The sequence below is a fragment of the Triticum urartu genome, chromosome 5 (assembly GCF_003073215.2).
Source record: "Triticum urartu cultivar G1812 chromosome 5, Tu2.1, whole genome shotgun sequence".
Classification (NCBI taxonomy): Eukaryota; Viridiplantae; Streptophyta; class Magnoliopsida; order Poales; family Poaceae; genus Triticum; species Triticum urartu.
The window spans coordinates 522,955,636-522,975,402 of record NC_053026.1 but is presented as its reverse complement, the minus strand read 5'-3'; the positions used below and the strand labels follow the sequence as shown (position 1 = coordinate 522,975,402).

Here is a 19,767-nt window from a genome sequence, read left to right as displayed (position 1 = left end):
TTAGATTCCAATTTCCATTAAGGAAAGGAATGGAACACTTTCCTAGAAATAAAATTAAATTACCTTATGAATATATTATGAGATCCACTTATGGATTTCCTACCAAAGATGGCAATACCTAGATCTATTCTTGCTTGTTATGCCTAGCTAGGGGCGTTAAACGATAGCGCTTGTTGGGAGGCAACCCAATTTTATTTTTGTTTCTTGCTTTTTGCTCCTGTTTAGTAATAAATAAATTATCTAGCCTCTGTTTTGGTTGTGTTTTTTGTGTTTAATTAGTGTTTGTTCCAAGTAGAACCGTTGGGAAGACTTGGGGAAAGTCTTGTTGAACTTGCTGTAAAAAACAGAAACTTTAGCGCTCACGAGAACTGCTGTAATTTTTATTTGGAAAGTGATATTTAGTTAATTCTTTTTTCAGATGATTAATAGATAAATTCCTCACGTCCAGGAATTTATTTTAGAATTTTTGGGGTTCCAGATCGTGCGCTACATACAGATTACTACAGACTGTTCTGTTTTTGACAGATTCTGTTTTTCGTGTGTTGTTTGCTTATTTTGATGAATCTATGGCTAGTAAAATAGTTTATAAACCATAGAGAAGTTGTAATACAGTAGGTATAACACCCATATAAATAAATAATGAGTTCATTGCAGTACCTTGAAGTTGTCTTTTGTTTTCTTTCGCTAATGGAGCTCACGAGATTTTCTACTTTAAATTTTTGTGTTGTGAAGTTTTCAAGTTTTGGGTAAAGATTTGATGGATTATGGAACAAGGAGTGGCAAGAGCCTAAGCTTGGGTATGACCATGGCACCCCCAAGATAATCTAAGGACACCTAAAAGCCAAAGCTTGGGGATGCCCCGGAAGGCATCCCCTCTTTCGTCTACTTCTATCGGTAACTTTACTTGGAGCTATATTTTTATTCGCCACATGAAATGTGTTTTGCTTGGAGCGTCTTGTATGATTTGAATCTTTGCTTGTTAGTTTACCACATCATCCTTGCTGTACACACCTTTTGAGAGAGCCATACATGATTTGGAATTTGTTAGAATACTCTATGTGCTTTGCTTATATCTTTTGAGTTATATAATTTTGCTCTAGTGCTTCACTTATATCTTTTAGAGCATGGTGGTGGATTTGTTTTATAGAAACTATTGATCTCTCATGCTTCACTTAGATTATTTTGAGAGTCTTAATAGCATGGTAATTTTCTTAAAATCCTAATATGCTTGGTGTGCAAGATTAATAATAAAACTTTCTTATGAGTGTGTTGAATACTAAGAGAAGTTTGATGCTTGATGATTGTTTTGAGACATGGAGGTAATAATATCAAAGTTGTGTTAGTTGAGTAGTTGTGAAATTGAGAAATACTTGTGTTGAGGTTTGCAAGTCCCGTAGCATGCACGTATGGTAAACGTTATGCAACAAATTTGAAACATGAAGTGTTATTTGATTGTCTTCCTTATGAGTGGCGGTCGGGGACGAGCGATGGTCTTTTCCTGCTAATCTATCCCCCTAGGAGCATGCGCGTAGTACCGAGGTTTTTGATGACTTGTAGATTTTTGCAATAAGTATGTGAGTTCTTTAGGACTAATGTTGAGTCCATGGATTATATGCACTCTCACCCTTCCATCCTTGCTAGCCTCTTCGGTACCGTGCATTGCCCTTTCTCACATTGAGAGTTGGCGCAAACTTCGCCGGTGCATCCAAACCCCGTGATATGATACACTCTTTCACACATAAACCTCCTTATATCTTCCTCAAAACAGCCACCATACCTACCTATTATGGCATTTCCATAGCCATTCCGAGATATATTTCCATGCAACTTTCCATCATTTCGTTCATCATGACACATTCATCATTGTCATATTGCTTAGCATGGTCATATAGTTGACATAGTATTTGTGGCAAAGCCACCGTTCATAATTCTTTCATACATGTCACTCTTGGTCCATTGCATATCTCGGTACACCGCCGGAGGCATTCATATAGAGTCATCTTTGTTCTAGTATCGAGTTGTAATCATTGAGTTGTAAATAAATAGTAGTGTGATGATCATCATTTTCTAGAGAATTGTCCCAAGTGAGGAATATTAAAAAAAGAGAAAGGCCATAAAAAAGAGAAAAGGCCCAAAAAAAGAGAAAAGAAAAAAATGAGAGAAAAAGAGAGAAGGGACAATGTTACTATCCTTTGCCACACTTGTGCTTCAAAGTAGCACCATGATCTTCATAGTAGAGAGTCTCTCATGTTATCACTTTCATATACTAGTGGGAATTTTTCATTATAGAACTTGGCTTGTATATTCCAACAATGGGCCTCCTCAAGTGCCCTAGGTCTTCGTGAGCAAGCAAGTTGGATGCACACCCACTAGTTTCTTTTGTTGAGCTTTCATGCATTTATAGCTCTAGTGCATATGTTGCATGGCAATCCCTACTCCTTGCATTAACATCAATCGGTGGGCATCTCCATAGCCCATTGATTAGCCTCGTTGATGTGAGACTTCCTCCTTTTTTGTCTTCTCCACATGACCCCCCTCATTATATTCTATTCCACCTATAGTGCTATGTCCATGGCTCGCGCTCACATATTGCGTGAAAGTTTATAGGTTTGAGATTACTAAAGTACGAAACAATTGCTTGGCTTGTCATCGGGGTTGTGCATGATGATAGCATTCTTGTGTGACGAAAATGAAACATGACTAAACCATATGATTTTGTAGGGATGAACTTTCTTTGGCCATGTTATTTTGAGAAGACATAATTATTTAGTTAGTATGCTTGAAGTATTATCATTTTTTATGTCAATATGAACTTTTGTCTTGAATCTTTCGGATCTGAATATTCATACCACAATTAAGAAGAATTACATTAAAATTATGCCAAGTAGCACTCCGCATCAAAAATTCTGTTTTTATCATTTACCTACTCGAGGACGAGCAGGAATTAAGCTTGGGGATGCTTGATACGTCTCCAACGTATCTATAATTTTTGATTGCTCCATGCTATATTATCTACTATTTTGGACATTATTGGGCTTTATTATCCACTTTTATATTATTTTTGGGACTAACTTATTAACCGGAGGCCCGGCCCAGAATTGCTATTTTTTGCCTGTTTTAGGGTTTCGAAGAAAAGGAATATCAAACGGAGTCCAAACGGAATGAAACCTTCGGGAACGTGATTTTCTCATCGAATACAACTCAGGAGACTTGGACCCTACGTCAAGACACATAACAGGAGGCCACGAGGTAGGGGGCGCGCCTACCCCCCCAGGCGCGCCCTCCACCCTCGTGGGCCCCTTGTTGCTCCACCGACGTACTTCTTCCTTCTATATATACCCACGTACCCCCAAACAATCAGAGACGGAGCCAAAACCCTAATTCCACCGTCGTAACTTTCTGTATCCACGAGATCCCATCTTGGGGCCTGTTCCGGAGCTCCGCCAGAGGGGGCATCGATCACGGAGGGCTTCTTCATCAACACCATAGCCCCTCTGATGAAATGTGCGTAGTTTACCTCAGACCTACGGGTCCATAGTTAGTAGCTAGATGGCTTCTTCTCTCTTTTTGGATCTCAATACAATGTTCTCCCCCTCTCTTGTGGAGATCTATTCGATGTAATCTTGTTTTTGCGGTGTCTTTGTTGAGATCGATGAATTGTGGGTTTATGATCAAGTCTATCTATGAATAATATTTGAATTTTCTCTGAATTCTTTTATGTATGATTGGTTATCTTTGCAAGTCTCTTTGAATTATTAGTTTGGTTTGGCCTACTAGATTGATCTTTCTTGCAATGGGAGAAGTGCTTAGCTTTGGGTTCAATCTTGCGGTGTCCTTTCCCGGTGACAGTAAGGGCAGTAAGGCACGTATTGTATTTGTTTCCATCAAGGATAAAAAGATGGGGTTTTCTTCATATTGCATGAATCTATCCCTCTACATCATATCGTCTTACTTAAGGCGTTACTCTGTTTTTAACTTAATACTCTAGATGCATGCTGGATAGCGGTCGATGAGTGGAGTAATAGTAGTAGATGCAGGCAGGAGTCAGTCTACTTGTCTCGGACGTAATGCCTATATACATGATCATACCTAGATATTCTCATAACTATGCTCAATTCTATCAATTGCTCAACAATAATGTGTTCACCCACCGTAGAATACTTATGCTCTCGAGAGAAGCCACTAGTGAAACCTATGGCCCCCGGGTCTATCTTTATCATATCAATCTCCTACTACTTAGTTAATTACTTTGCTATTTACTTTGCCTTTATTTTACTTTGCATCTTTATCATAAAAATACCAAAAAATATTATCTTATCATATCTATCAGATCTCACTCTCGTAAGTGGCCCTATAGGGATTGACAACCCCTATTTGCGTTGATTGCAAGGATTTATTTGTTTTGTGCAGGTGCGAGGGACTCGCGCGTAGCCTCCTACTGGATTGATACCTTTGTTCTCAAAAACTGAGGGAAGTACTTACGCTACTTTGCTGCATCATCCCTTCCTCTTCGGGGAAAACCAACGCAGTGCTAAAAGAGGTAGCATCTAGATGCTTGCAATCTGTAGATAGGTCATGCCTTCGATCTTCGGTTTGAGGGATCGTTCATGAACGGTTCGAGAGACTTCATCAACAATCTACACCAACTCTTCTTCCACTGCAACTCGAAGTTGGTAACGATACAATGTAAACCTGATATGCATCTTCATAGTGTTCTTGGTTGACCATAGGGAGAATTTTTTTTGTTTTCTACTACGTTTCCCAACACCATATAGGGTTTGGGGGCATATAGGACCAAGGTACTGAGAGGCAGTCTGGAGTTGGCCTATGGGCCTCACACGCCTTGTTGGTGTGACCATAGGCTAGGTCATGTAGTGGGGCCGCATGGCCACCCCATAGGCCCCCTCAGTCGGGTCTGTCTGCCCCTTGGCATACTTCCCATGAGAAGCTTATGAGAAAATTTTATTTTATTTTTGTCTTCAGAAAAATTAATTCTTCACTATTTCTTCTGTTAGTGTTTTTTGTAACTTTTGCGGCATTTTTCCTCTCCTGGTGAAATATGCACATTAAGAGGGAAAATGCATAAGAATAGTCCTATAATGTGCAGAACATCATTAATAGAAAGTAATTTGTACTAAAAAATAGTTATGCAAAATGGATGTATCAACCCCCTCCTGAGGTAAATCCATTCTAAAACATGTTGATTCTGACAGGGGCAGAGCCTGCTTGCAACCCACTTTGAATCTGACCTCTTTGCTCAGATTGCACCAAATTAGATTGGATATGCGAGTTCTGAACGTGTTTATCCACTGACTTTGAATATTTTGCAGTCTCCTTTTGCACTTGTCTCATTTTCTCTAGGGTTGTTGTAATTTCCTCTATAGCCTACACCACTAAAATTGGATCTACCTTCCCTACCACCTCTGTTGCGTTGATACTAGTAACTAAGGTTGTTTTGATTTCTCTCTTGCCATTTAGACCAGGATTGCCATCAATGGGCATTGCCTCCTTCCTAATTAGGTCTAACCCTAGATCACGGAAAGGCAGGAAACTCTCATCCTCCTCATCATCATCATGGTAAGGGATGGGATCAGGTGCATAGAAGTATAGGAAGCAACATTGTGCCCTCCCACTACCAGCCCAGTGGGCTTCTCACCGTGAACACTTCTCTTTCTCAAGAAGGGTCTAAATCTTTTCAAAAATCCATCCCTAAAAACTTTGCTACTATCCCTTCCTCTATCGGCAAAATTTTCCAAGTTTTGGGAACGTCAATCTCAACATTTTTGAGTTCCCTTCCATGTAAAATGGTGGAATGCGAGGATAGGGATCTAATTGCAGCTTATGCATAACAGATTTACTACTAAGAACACCATCTTGTTCAAAGTAAAATTCATTAGCACCATTTCCTCCCAAATTAGGAGAACTAGCCCCACTATTTCCCTTACCAACATCAACAATTGAAAATTTTCCATGACCGGCATCACATATAATCATACCAGTAGGAGAGTTAGGACATGAAGGAGTAGTATTCCTCCTCTACCTACGAGATTTACTACGCCTATCATGGCTAGAATTATTCATCCCATCACAAACCTGCTGGAGTCGGAGATCGCCGCCGCGAAAGGTCAATGTGTGAAAGAAAAGAGGTGAAGCGTATGCCTCCTGGCAGGGACGTGTGTGTGTTAAATAGGGAACAAGATTACAATCGGTTGGCAGGTTGTTGTGTTAGCTTTACCCTCATCCAAGATTATACAAGATAAGGATCTCTAAACTCCAACAACCTGCCCAAGTTACTGTTGGGTTTCGTAGTAATTTCAAAAAAATTCCTACGCACACGCAAGATCATGTGATGCATAGCAATGAGAGGGAGAGTGTTGTCTACGTACCCAACGCAGACCGACTGCGAAAGCGATGACGCAACGTAGAGGAAGTAGTCGTACGTCTTCACGATCCAACCGATCAAGCACCGAAATTACGGCACCTCCGAGTTCGAGCACACGTTCAGCTCGATGACGATCCCCGGACTCCGATCCAGCAAAGTGTCGGGGAAGAGTTCCATCAGCACGACGGCGTGGTGACGATCTTGATGTACTACAGCAGCAGGGCTTCGCCTAAACTCCGCTACAGTATTATCGAGGACTATGGTGGCTGGGGGCACCGCACACGGCTAAGGAATAGATCACGTGGATCAACTTGTGTGTTTTTGGGGTGCCTCTGCCTCAGTATATAAAGGAGCCAAGGGGGAGGGGTGCGCCGGCCAGGAGGAGGGCGCAGGAGGAGTCCTACTCCTTCCGGGAGTAGGACTCCCCCCCCCCCAATCCTAGTTGGACTAGGATTCCCCGAGGGGGAAAGAGGGAGAGGGGGGCCGGCCACCTTCTCCTAGTCCTAATAGGACTAGGGGAGGGGGAAGGTGCGCAGCCACCTTGGGCTGCCCCTTTCTCCTTTCCACTAAAGCCCATTAAGGCCCATATGGCTCCCGGGGGGTTCCGGTAACCTTCCCGGTACTCCGGTAAAATCCCGATTTCACCCGGAACACTTCCGATATCCAAACATAGGCATGCAATATATCAATATTTATGTCTCGACCATTTCGAGACTCCTCGTCATGTCCGTGATCACATCCGGGACTCCGAACAACCTTCGGTACATCAAAATGCATAAACTCATAATATAACTGTCATCGTAACCTTAAGCGTGCGGACCCTACGGGTTCGAGAACAATGTAGACATGACCGAGACACGTCTCCGGTCAATAACCAATAGCGGGACCTGGATGCCCATATTGGCTCCTACATATTCTACCGAAGATCTTATCGGTCAGACCGCATTAACAACATACGTTGTTCCGTCATCGGTATGTTACTTGCCCGAGATTCGATCGTCGGTATCCATACCTAGTTCAATCTCGTTACCGGCAAGTCTCTTTACTCGTTCCGTAATACATCATCTCACAACCAACATATTAGTTGTATGCTTGCACGGCTTATGTGATGTGCATTACCAAGAGGGCCCCAGAGATACCTCTCCGACAATCGGAGTGAAAAAACCTAATCTCGAAATACGCCAACCAACATGTACCATTGGAGACACCTGTAGTACTCCTTTATAATCACCCAGTTATGTTGTGACTTGGTAGTACCCAAAGTGTTCCTCCGGTAAACGGGAGTGCATAATCTCATAGTTATAGGACATGTAATAAGTCATGAAGAAGCATAGCAACATACTAAACGATCGGGTGCTAAGCTAATGGAATGGGTCATGTCAATCATATCATTCAACTAATGATGTGACCTCGTTAATCAAATAACAACTCTTTGTTCATGGTTAGGGAACATAACCATCTTTGATTAACGAGCTAGTCAAGTAGAGGCATACTAGTGACACTCTGTTTGTCTATGTATTCACACATGTATTATGTTTCCGGTTAATACAATTCTAGCATGAATAATAAACATTTATCATGATATAAGGAAATAAATAATAACTTTATTGTTTCCTCTAGGGCATATTTCCTTCAGTCTCCCACTTGCACTAGAGTCAATAATCTAGATTACACTGTAATGATTCTAACACCCATGGAGCTTTGGTGCTGATCATGTTTTGCTCGTGGAAGAGGCTTAGTCAACGGGTCTGCAACATTCAGATCCGTATGTATCTTGAAAATCTCTATGTCTCCCACCTAGACTAGATCCCGGATGGAGTTGAAGCGTCTCTTGATGTGCTTGGTCCTTTTGTGAAATCTGGATTCCTTTGCCAAGGCAATTGCACCAGTATTGTCATAAAAGATTTTCATTGGACCCGATGCACTAGGTATGACACCTAGATCGGATATGAAATCCTTCATCCAGACTCCTTCGTTCGCTGCATCCGAAGCAGCTATGTACTCCGCTTCACATGTAGATCCTGCTACGATGCTTTGTTTAGAACTGCACCAACTGACAGCTCCACCGTTTAATGTAAACACGTATCCGGTTTGCGATTTAGAATCGTCCGGATCAGTGTCAAAGCTTGCATCAACGTAACCTTTTACGGTGAGCTCTTTGTCACCTCCATATACGAGAAACATATCCTTAGTCCTTTTCAGGTATTTCAGGATGTTCTTGACCGCTGTCCAGTGATCCACTCCTGGATTACTTTGGTACCTCCCTGCTAAGCTTATAGCAAGGCACACATCAGGTCTGGTACACAGCATTGCATACATGATAGAGCCTATGGCTGAAGCATAGGGAACATCTTTCATTTTCTCTCTATCTTCTGCAGTGGTCGGGCATTGAGTCTTACTCAACTTCACACCTTGTAATACAGGAAAGAACCCTTTCTTTGCTTGATCCATTTTGAACTTTTTCAAAAAAAATTCAAGGTATGTGCTTTGTGAAAGTCCAATTAAGCGTCTTGATCTATCTCTATAGATCTTAATGCCTAATATGTAAGCAGCTTCACCGAGGTCTTTCATTGAAAAACTCTTATTCAAGTATCCCTTTATGCTATCCAGAAATTCTATATCATTTCCAATTAGCAATATGTCATCCACATATAATATCAGAAATGCTACAGAGCTCCCACTCACTTTCTTGTAAATACAGGCTTCTCCGAAAGTCTGTATAAAACCAAATGCTTTGATCACACTATCAAAGCGTTTATTCCAACTCTGAGAGGCTTGCACCAGTCCATAAATGGATCGCTGGAGCTTGCACACTTTGTTAGCTCCATTTGGATCGACAAAACCTTCTGGTTGCATCATATACAACTCTTCTTCCAGAAATCCATTCAGGAATGCAGTTTTGACATCCATCTGCCAAATTTCATAATCATAAAATGCGGCAATCGCCAACATGATTCGGACGGACTTAAGCATCGCTACGGGTGAGAAGGTCTCATCGTAGTCAATCCCTTGAACTTGCCGAAAACCTTTCGCGACAAGTCGAGCTTTGTAGACAGTAACATTACCATCAGCGTCAGTCTTCTTCTTGAAGATCCATTTATTCTCAATTGCTTGCCGATCATCGGGCAAGTCAACCAAAGTCCATACTTTGTTCTCATACATGGATCCCATCTCAGATTTCATGGCTTCAAGCCACTTTGCGGAATCTGGGCTCACCATTGCTTCTTCATAGTTCGTAGGTTCGTCATGATCTAGTAGCATGACTTCCAGAACAGGATTACCGTACTACTCTGGTGCGGATCTTGCTCTGGTCGATCTACGAGGTTCAGTAGTATCTTGACCTGAAGTTTCATGATCAACATCATTAGCTTCCTCACTAATTGGTATAGATGTCGCAGAAACAGTTTTCTGTGATGTACTATTTTCCAATAAGGGAGCAGGTACAGTTACCTCATCAAGTTCTACTTTCCTCCCACTCACTTCTTTCGAGAGAAACTCCTTCTCTAGAAAGGATCCATTCTTAGCAACGAATGTCCTGCCTTCGGATCTGTGATAGAAGGTGTACCCAACAGTCTCCTTTGGGTATCCTATGAAGACACATTTCTCCGATTTGGGTTCGAGCTTATCAGGTTGAAGCTTTTTCACATAAGCATCGCAGCCCCAAACTTTAAGAAACGACAACTTTGGTTTCTTGCCAAACCACAGTTCATAAGGTGTCGTCTCAACGGATTTTGATGGTGCCCTATTTAACGTGAATGCGGCCGTCTCTAAAGCATAACCCCAAAACGATAGCGGTAAATCAGTAAGAGACATCATAGATCGCACCATATCTAGTAAAGTACGATTACGATGTTCGGACACACCATTGCGCTGTGGTGTTTCGGGTGGCGTGAGTTGCGAAACTATTCCACAATTTTTCAAATGTACACCAAACTCGTAACTCAAATATTCTCCTCCACGATCAGATCGTAGAAACTTTATTTTCTTGTTACGATGATTTTCCACTTCACTCTGAAATTCTTTGAACTTTTCAAATGTTTCAGACTTATGTTTCATTAAGTAGATATACCCATATCTGCTTAAATCATCTGTGAAGGTGAGAAAATAACGATATCCGCCACGAGCCTCAATATTCATCGGACCACATACATCGGTATGTATGATTTCCAACAAATCTGTTGCTCTCTCCATAGTACTGGAGAACGGTGTTTTAGTCATCTTGCCCATGAGGCACGGTTCGCAAGTACCAAGTGATTCATAATCAGGTGGTTCCAAAAGTCCATTAGTATGGAGTTTCTTCATGCGCTTTATACCGATATGACCTAAACGAAAGTGCCACAAATAAGTTGCACTTTCATTATCAACTCTGCATCTTTTGGCTTCAACATTATGAATATGTGTATTACTACTATCGAGATTCAATAAGAATAGACTACTCTTCAAGGGTGCATGACCATAAAAGATATTACTCATATAAATAGAACAACCATTATTCTCTGATTTAAATGAATAACCATCTCGCATTAAACAAGATCCAGATATAATGTTCATGCTCAACGCTGGCACCAAATAACAATTATTTAGGTCTAATATTAATCCTGAAGGTAGATGTAGAGGTAGCGTGCCAACCGCGATCACATCGACTTTGGAACCGTTTCCCACGCGCATCGTCACCTCGTCCTTTGCCAGTGCCCGTTTATTCTGTAGTCCCTGTTTCGAGTTGCAAATATTAGCAACAGAACCAGTATCAAATACCCAGGTGCTACTGCGAGCTCTAGTAAGGTACACATCAATAACATGTATATCACATATACCTTTGTTCACCTTGCCATCCTTCTTATCCGCCAAATACTTGGGGCAGTTCCGCTTCCAGTGACCAGTCTGCTTGCAGTAGAAGCACTCAGTTTCAGGCTTAGGTCCAGACTTGGGTTTCTTCTCCTGAGCAGCAACTTGCTTGTTGTTCTTCTTGAAGTTCCCCTTCTTCTTCCCTTTGCCCTTTTTCTTGAAACTAGTGGTCTTGTTAACCATCAACACTTGATGCTCCTTCTTGATTTCTACCTCCGCAGCTTTCAGCATTGCGAAGAGCTCGGGAATAGTCTTGTTCATCCCTTGCATATTATAGTTCATCACGAAGCTCTTGTAGCTTGGTGGCAGTGATTGGAGAATTCTGTCAATGACGCAATCATCTGGAAGATTAACTCCCAATTGAATCAAGTGATTATTATACCCAGACATTTTGAGTATATGCTCACTGACAGAACTGTTCTCCTCCATCTTGCAGCTATAGAACTTATTGGAGACTTCATATCTCTCAATCCGGGCATTTGCTTGAAATATTAACTTCAACTCCTGGAACATCTCATATGCTCCATGACGTTTCAAAACGTCGTTGAAGTCCCGATTCTAAGCCGTAAAGCATGGCACACTGAACTATCGAGTAGTCATCAGCTTTGCTCTGCCAGATGTTCATAACATCTGGTGTTGCTCCAGCAGCAGGCCTGGCACCCAGCGGTGCTTCCAGGACGTAATTCTTCTGTGTAGCAATGAGGATAATCCTCAAGTTACGGACCCAGTCCGTGTAATTGCTACCATCATCTTTCAACTTTGCTTTCTCAAGGAACGCATTAAAATTCAACAGAACAACAGCACGAGCCATCTATCTACAATCAACATAACATGCAAAGATACTATCAGGTACTAAGTTCATGATAAGTTTAAGTTCAATTAATCATATTACTTAAGAACTCCCACTTAGAAATAATCTTCTAAGTGATTACGTGATCCAATCAACTAAACCATAACCGATCATCACGTGAAGATGGAGTAGTTTCAATGGTGAACATCAATATGTTGATCATATCTACTATATGATTCACGCTCGACCTTTCGGTCTCGTGTTCCGAGGCCATATCTGCATATGCTAGGCTCGTCAAGTTTAACCTGAGTATTCTGCGTGTGCAAAACTGGCTTGCACCCGTGTAGATAGACGTAGAGCTTATCACACCGATCATCACATGGTGTCTGGGCACGACGAACTTTGGCAACGGTGCATACTCAGGGAGAACACTTCTTGATAATTAGTGAAGAGATCATCTTATAATGCTACGTCAATCAAAGCAAGATAAGATGCATAAAAAGGATAAACATCACATGCAATCAATATAAGTGATATGATATGGCCATCATCATCTTGTGCTTGTGATCTCCATCTCCGAAGCACCGTCATGATCACCATCGTCACCGGCGCGACACCTTTATCTCCATCGTAGCATCGTTGTCGTCTCGCCAATCTTATGCTTCACGACTATCACTACCGTTAGTAATAAGTAAAGCATTACATCGCGATTGCATTGCATACAATAAAGCGACAACCATATGGCTCCTGCCAGTTGCCGATAACTCGGTTACAAAACATGATCATCTCATACAATAAAATTCAGCATCATGCCTTGACCATATCACATCACAACATGCCTTGCAAAAACAAGTTAGACGTCCTCTACTTTGTTGTTGCAAGTTTTACGTGGCTGCTACGGGCTTAAGCAAGAACCAATCTCACCTACGCATCAAAACCACAATGATAGTTTGTCAAATAGACTCCGTTTTAACCTTCGCAAGGACCGGGCGTAGCCATACTTGGTTCAACTAAAGTTGGAGAGACAGTCGCCCGCAAGCCACCTGTGTGCAAAGCACGTCGGGGGAACCGGTCTCGCGTAAGCGTACGCGTAAGGTTGGTCCGGGTCGTCTCGTCCAACAATGCCGCCGAACCAAAGTATGACATGCTGGTAGGCAGTATGACTTATATCGCCCACAACTCACTTGTGTTCTACTCGTGCATATAACATCAACATAAATAACCTAGGCTCGGATGCCACTGTTGGGTTTCGTAGTAATTTCAAAAAAATTCCTACGCACACGCAAGATCATGTGATGCATAGCAACGAGAGGGGAGAGTGTTGCATACGTACCCAACGCAGACCGACTGCGGAAGCGATGACGCAACGTAAAGTAGTCGTACGTCTTCACGATCCAACCGATCAAGCACCGAAATTACGGCACCTCCGAGTTCGAGCACACGTTCAGCTCGATGACGATCCCCGGACTCCAATCCAGCAAAGTGTCGGGGAAGAGTTCCGTCAGCACGACGGCGTGGTGACGATCTTGATGTACTACAGCAGCAGGGCTTCTCCTAAACTCCGCTACAGTATTATCGAGGACTATGGTGGCTGGGGGCACCGCACACGGCTAAGGAATAGATCACGTGGATCAACTTGTGTGTTTCTGGGGTGCCTCTGCCTTAGTATATAAAGGAGCCAAGGGGGAGGGGTGCGCCGGCCAGGAGGAGGGCGCAGGAGGAGTCCTACTCCTTCCGGGAGTAGGACTCCCCCCCCCCCCAATCCTAGTTGGACTAGGATTCCCCGAGGGGGAAAGAGGGAGAGGGGGCCGGCCACCTTCTCCTAGTCCTAATAGGACTAGGGGAGGGGGAAGGTGCGCAGCCACCTTGGGCTGCCCCTTTCTCCTTTCCACTAAAGCCCATTAAGGCCCATATGGCTCCCGGGGGGTTCCGGTAACCTTCCCGGTACTCCGGTAAAATCCTGATTTCACCCGGAACACTTCCGATATCCAAACATAGGCTTCCAATATATCAATCTTTACGTCTCGACCATTTCGAGACTCCTCGTCATGTCCGTGATCACATCCGGGACTCCGAACAACCTTCGGTACATCAAAATGCATAAACTCATAATATAACTGTCATCGTAGCCTTAAGCGTGCGGACCCTACGGGTTCGAGAACAATGTAGACATGACCGAGACACGTCTCCGGTCAATAACCAATAGCGGGACCTGGATGCCCATATTGGCTCCTACATATTCTACGAAGATCTTTATCGGTCAGACCGCATAACAACATACGTTGTTCCCTTTGTCATCGGTATGTTACTTGCCCGAGATTCGATTGTCGATATCCAATACCTAGTGCAATCTCGTTACCGGCAAGTCTCTTTACTCGTTCCGTAATACATCATCTCACAACCAACATATTAGTTGTAATGCTTGCACGGCTTATGTGATGTGCATTACCAAGAGGGCCCAGAGATACCTCTCCGACAATCGGAGTGAAAAAACCTAATCTCGAAATACGCCAACCCAACATGTACCATTGGAGACACCTGTAGTACTCCTTTATAATCACCCAGTTATGTTGTGACGTTTGGTAGTACCCAAAGTGTTCCTCCGGTAAACGGGAGTTGCATAATCTCATAGTTATAGGAACATGTATAAGTCATGAAGAAAGCAATAGCAACATACTAAACGATCGGGTGCTAAGCTAATGGAATGGGTCATGTCAATCAGATCATTCAACTAATGATGTGACCTCGTTAATCAAATAACAACTCTTTGTTCATGGTTAGGGAACATAACCATCTTTGATTAACGAGCTAGTCAAGTAGAGGCATACTAGTGACACTCTGTTTGTCTATGTATTCACACATGTATTATGTTTCCGGTTAATACAATTCTAGCATGAATAATAAACATTTATCATGATATAAGGAAATAAATAATAACTTTATTATTGCCTCTAGGGCATATTTCCTTCAGTTACAACTTACGCACACAAGCTACACCCGTGACATATGTCACGTTACAACTACAATCATATCATTTAACATCCTCCCTCAATCTAAACGTGTCAAGGTTGAGATTGTTCTTGAAAGCTTGTAGTTGTCAAATCTCTAATGGCTTTGTAAAACCATCTGCCACTTGGTCTCCTGTTGGGATAAACCTGATTTCCAACAATTTCCTAGCAACCCTTTCTCTGACAAAGTGAAAGTCAATCTCTATGTGTTTCGCCTTTGCATGGAACACTGGATTAGCTGAGAGATACGTTGCTCCAAGATTATCACACCATAAGCAAGAAGTTCTTGACCTTCTTACTCCTAGCTCATCTAATAGAGTTTCCATCCACATTACCTCAGCTATTGCATTTGCCAGGGATTTATATTCTGCTTCAGTACTAGAGCGAGAGATTGTTGCCTGTTTCTTTGCATTCCAGGATATAAGGTTAGAACCAAAGAAAACAGCAAATCCACCTATAGACCTTCTGTCATCAGGACACCCTGCCCAATCTGCATCAGAAAAGGCACTTACAGTTGTTGAGGGTGATTTACATATTTTGAGTCATGTACCAACACTTCCTTGAATATATCTCAATATCCTTTTTACTGTTGTCCAATGTAGTGAAGTAGGGGAGTGCAGAAATTGACAGACCTTATTAACAGAGAAGGATATATCAGGTCTTGTCAAAATTAAATATTGTAGTGCACCCATCACACTTCTATATTTAGTCCCTTCTTTTGGAATCAACAATCCTCCTTCATGCAATGACAATTTTTCTGTTGTAGACAAAGGTGTATTGGAGGGTTTACAGTCTCTCATACCTACACGCTTGAGTATATCCTTGGCATATTTTTCCTGAGTTAGCAGTATACCATCATGTACCTGTTTTACTTCTATGCCAAGGAAATAATGTAATTCTCTCAAGTCCTAGAGAGCAAAGTCATTCTTCAAGTTTTTAAGTAAAGCTGAGGTGGCTTGTGGAGAGGAGCTAGCAACAATTATATAATCTACATAAATAAGCATATAAACGATCACCTTCTCATTCTTGAAGAAAAACATAGAGGTATCTCCCCTTGAGGGTCGGAAACCAAGTTGTAGAAGCTTTGTGCTTAGTCTTGAGTACCAAGCTCTGGGTGCCTGTTTCAGACCATATAGTGCTTTGTCCAACTTACATACATGTTGTGGTTTGGTGCCATCCACAAACCCAAGTGGTTGCTTCATGTACACCTCTTCCTCGAGAATGCCATGTAGGAACGCATTCTGTACATCCAATTGGCGAAGAGTCCATCCCCTGGAAACAGCAATAGACAGAACAAGTCTAATAGTAGCTGCCTTAACTACTGGACTAAAAGTGTCTTCATAGTCAATTCCATAACGTTGTTTATACCCCTTTGATACTAGTCTAGCTTTGTATCTATCTATTGTACCATCATAATTTCTCTTAATTTTGTATACCCATTTGTAGTCTATAATGTTTCTGCCTTGCCTTGGTGAGACTAGATGCCAAGTTTGGTTTTGCATGAGTGGATCATACTCTACATGCATAGCTCGTTTCCAATTTTTATCATCTAATGCTTCAGCTAGATCATGGGGTTCTCTAGTAGCAACAAAGTTTACCATTTTGAAATTTTTATCATACCTGACCGTTCCATCTTTAGCAACAAGTGGTTTGAAAATGCCTCTTTGTGACCGTGTACTGGGTCGCTCAGGTTCAACCGCCACAGAAGATCCTGACGCTGCAGAGGATCCTGCAGCCGGTTCTGGACGTGACCGGGCCTGGGGATTAGCCCAGATTCTGTCCTGTCGGGGGAGACATGCGCCCGAGACAGCGACGTCGGTCCAGTCGGCGAGGCGGAACCGCGTCCAGGAGACACACGCCCGGGAGTCTGCGCCTCCTCATCATTTGGTGATGGTGACGTGTTGGACGCATCCGCGCCAGCCCGCGCACCCGACCGTGAGCCTGGCCACGTGTCACCCGCGGATGGGCTGCCCGCATCAGGTGGAGGGAATGCGCCGGCCGGAGTCCGCGGTTCCACCTCTGAGTTTGTGCGCGCGCCAGATGCAGCAGCGTCGCCAGATCTCTCGAGATCCGCATGCGCAGGAGGATCTGCTCCGTGTTCCGAGCCAAGCCGGTTTGGACGTATCTGCTGCATAAAATCATGACCAAAACTAGCATTTTCTGCTGCATTTTTTTCACTGCGGCTTCCTGCATCATCAGATCCATTAGTAGTCATATTAATCATATGATCATCAACTATTTTTCCCCTTGATTAGTAGGATTAAGTAGGTCAGGAGGAAATAAAAGGATCTCAGCCCTTAGGCGAGCACCGGCATTAGGATGAAGGGCCGCAAAGTGAAAAAGATTTTCATCAAACACCACATCCCTGGAAATGTATACACGTCCTGTAGAGATATCAAGGCACTTATAGCCTTTGTGCATGTTACTGTAACCAAGGAAAGCACATTGCTTTGATCGAAATTGAAGTTTATGTGTGTTGTAAGGACGTAGATTGGGCCAACAAGCACACCCAAAAATTATAAGAGAAAAGTAGTTGGGAGTTTCACCAAATAATCTAGTAAGGGGAGTTTCATGATTTATGACTTTACTTGGAACCCTATTGATCAAGTAGGTTGTGGCAAGGAAGGCCTCATCCCAAAACTTCAAGGGCATAGAGCTGGCTTGAGCGAGCAAGGAGAGGCCAACCTCAACAATGTGACGGTGTTTGCGCTCAGCTGACCCATTCTGCTGGAGAGCATGAGGGCATGATACATGGTGTGAAATACCAATTTTGGTGAAGAAAGAGTTCAACTTTTCATACTCCCCTCCCCAATCTGTTTGAAGAGCAAGAATCTTTCGATCAAAACGTCATTCAACAAGGTTTTGGAAGTCATGGAATTTCTAAAAAACTTCAGATTTGTGCTTGATGAGATAGATGCATGTGAATTTACTAAAATCATCGATAAAACTCACATAGTATTTCTTTCTACCTACTGTTTCGACAGCAGGCCCCCACACATCAGAGAAAACAAGTTCCAAAGGAAATTTGATTCACTCAAGGATTGAGGATAAGGTAACTGGTGACTTTTGCCCTTTTGGCAGGCGTCACATACATGCTTATTGCTATCATTATTGGCACACGGGAGCTTATTCTCACTAAGAATCTTCCTAACAACAGTGGAAGAAGGGTGACCTAGACATCTATGCCACCAATCCAGAGGTGGTTTGGTGACATTAAGCACATGCTTCTGGACATTTCCCCTGGTGTATTTGACAGGATAGAGCCCTCTTCTACCCCTGCCTCGAAGAAGAACATTCGTCATTTCCAAATCCTTGATGAGAAAAAATGAGGGTGAATTTCAACAATAGTATTATTGTCAAGAGCAAGTTTACTTGCAGAAATCAAATCTTTAGTTGCCTCCAGAACATGAAGAACATCTTTTAGATGAAGATTGCGATATGGGGTAGAAATAGTTGCATAACCAATATGATCAATGGACATACCTGATCCGTTTGCAGTATGAATCTCATCGTTGCCCGTGTACCTCTTCCAGACGGTCAGCTTCTCCAGATTGCTTGTAATATGGTCGGTTGCACCACCGTCCAGATACCAGTTGGTGTCAACCCCATACTGATGAGCAGCCATGTTGGCCAAGCACTACTCTCCTCCCTGATATGAAGAGTCGTAGTGCTTCCAGCACTTCCAAGCAGGGTGGCCAATTTTTCCACAGATCTGGCACACCAGCTTGGCAGAGGAGTTGTTGTTGTAGTTCCCCCTGCCTCCACCGTGTCCTCCTGGGTTGCCGCGACCACGGCCGTGGTCACCACCACGGCCACGATCTCCACCGCCGTCTGTTTTGTTGTTGAAGCCGTGACCACCGCCGCGATCGCCGTTGTCGATGGTGTTGTTGTTCTTGTTGAAGCCGCGTCCACGCGCCACCACATTTGCAGACGACTGAGAGGACCCGCCGCAAAGATTCACGCGAGTCTCAAAGCTCAGAAGTTGTGAGAACAGCTCCGGGATCTTGACAGGCTCGACCCTAGAGCACATGGCCGACACCACCAGGTCGAACTCCTCATCGAGTCCAGCGAGGATGTGGGAGATCACCTCTTCCTCGTCCAAGGCCTTCCCTGAAGCAATTAATTCATCACACAGAGTTCAGACCTTACCAACATACTCTATGATTGTGGAGTTGCCCTTCTGAAGATTGGCTAGGGCAATTCTGACGTTGACGGTCTGCGCCATGGTGTGTGACGCAAGCATCCCTTGCACCAAGTTCCACAGCTCAGCTGCGGTGTGGTAGGTCACCACTTGGATGGCCATCTCACGCGGCAGCGTGGTCAGTAGGTATGAGATAACCTGCTGATCCCGCGCGTACCACACACCGAACTCCGGGTTTGGCGCCTTGGTCTTGGTTTTTCCGTCATCGCCGGTGACCTCAATGGTCATGGGCGGAGCCGGCTGCTCGGTGTCGAGGAAGTTTGCCATCTACGCTCCTTTGATGGCTGAGAGCACCGTGGCACGCCATAAGGCCTCGTTCCCTCTCGTAAGCTTCTCGGTTGTGTTGTGTGCAAACGGAGATGAGGGGAAAGAATTTGCGGAGGAAGAGCTCGCCATGGATGAACCCGAGGTAGGCTCTGATTACCATGAAACAAAAGAGGTGAAGCGTATGCCTCCTGGCAGGGACGCGTGCGTGTTAAATAGGGAACAAGATTACAATTGGTTGGCAGGTTGTTGTGTTAGCTTGACCCCTCATCCAAGA

The 19,767-nt window shown here is 43.3% G+C and overlaps 1 pseudogene; it reads right to left on the bottom strand.

Annotated features, from left to right (window-relative positions):
* Positions 1-18,991: 18,991 nt before the first annotated feature.
* Positions 18,992-19,130, bottom strand: LOC125511812 (annotated as a pseudogene).
* Positions 19,131-19,767: the final 637 nt, after the last annotated feature.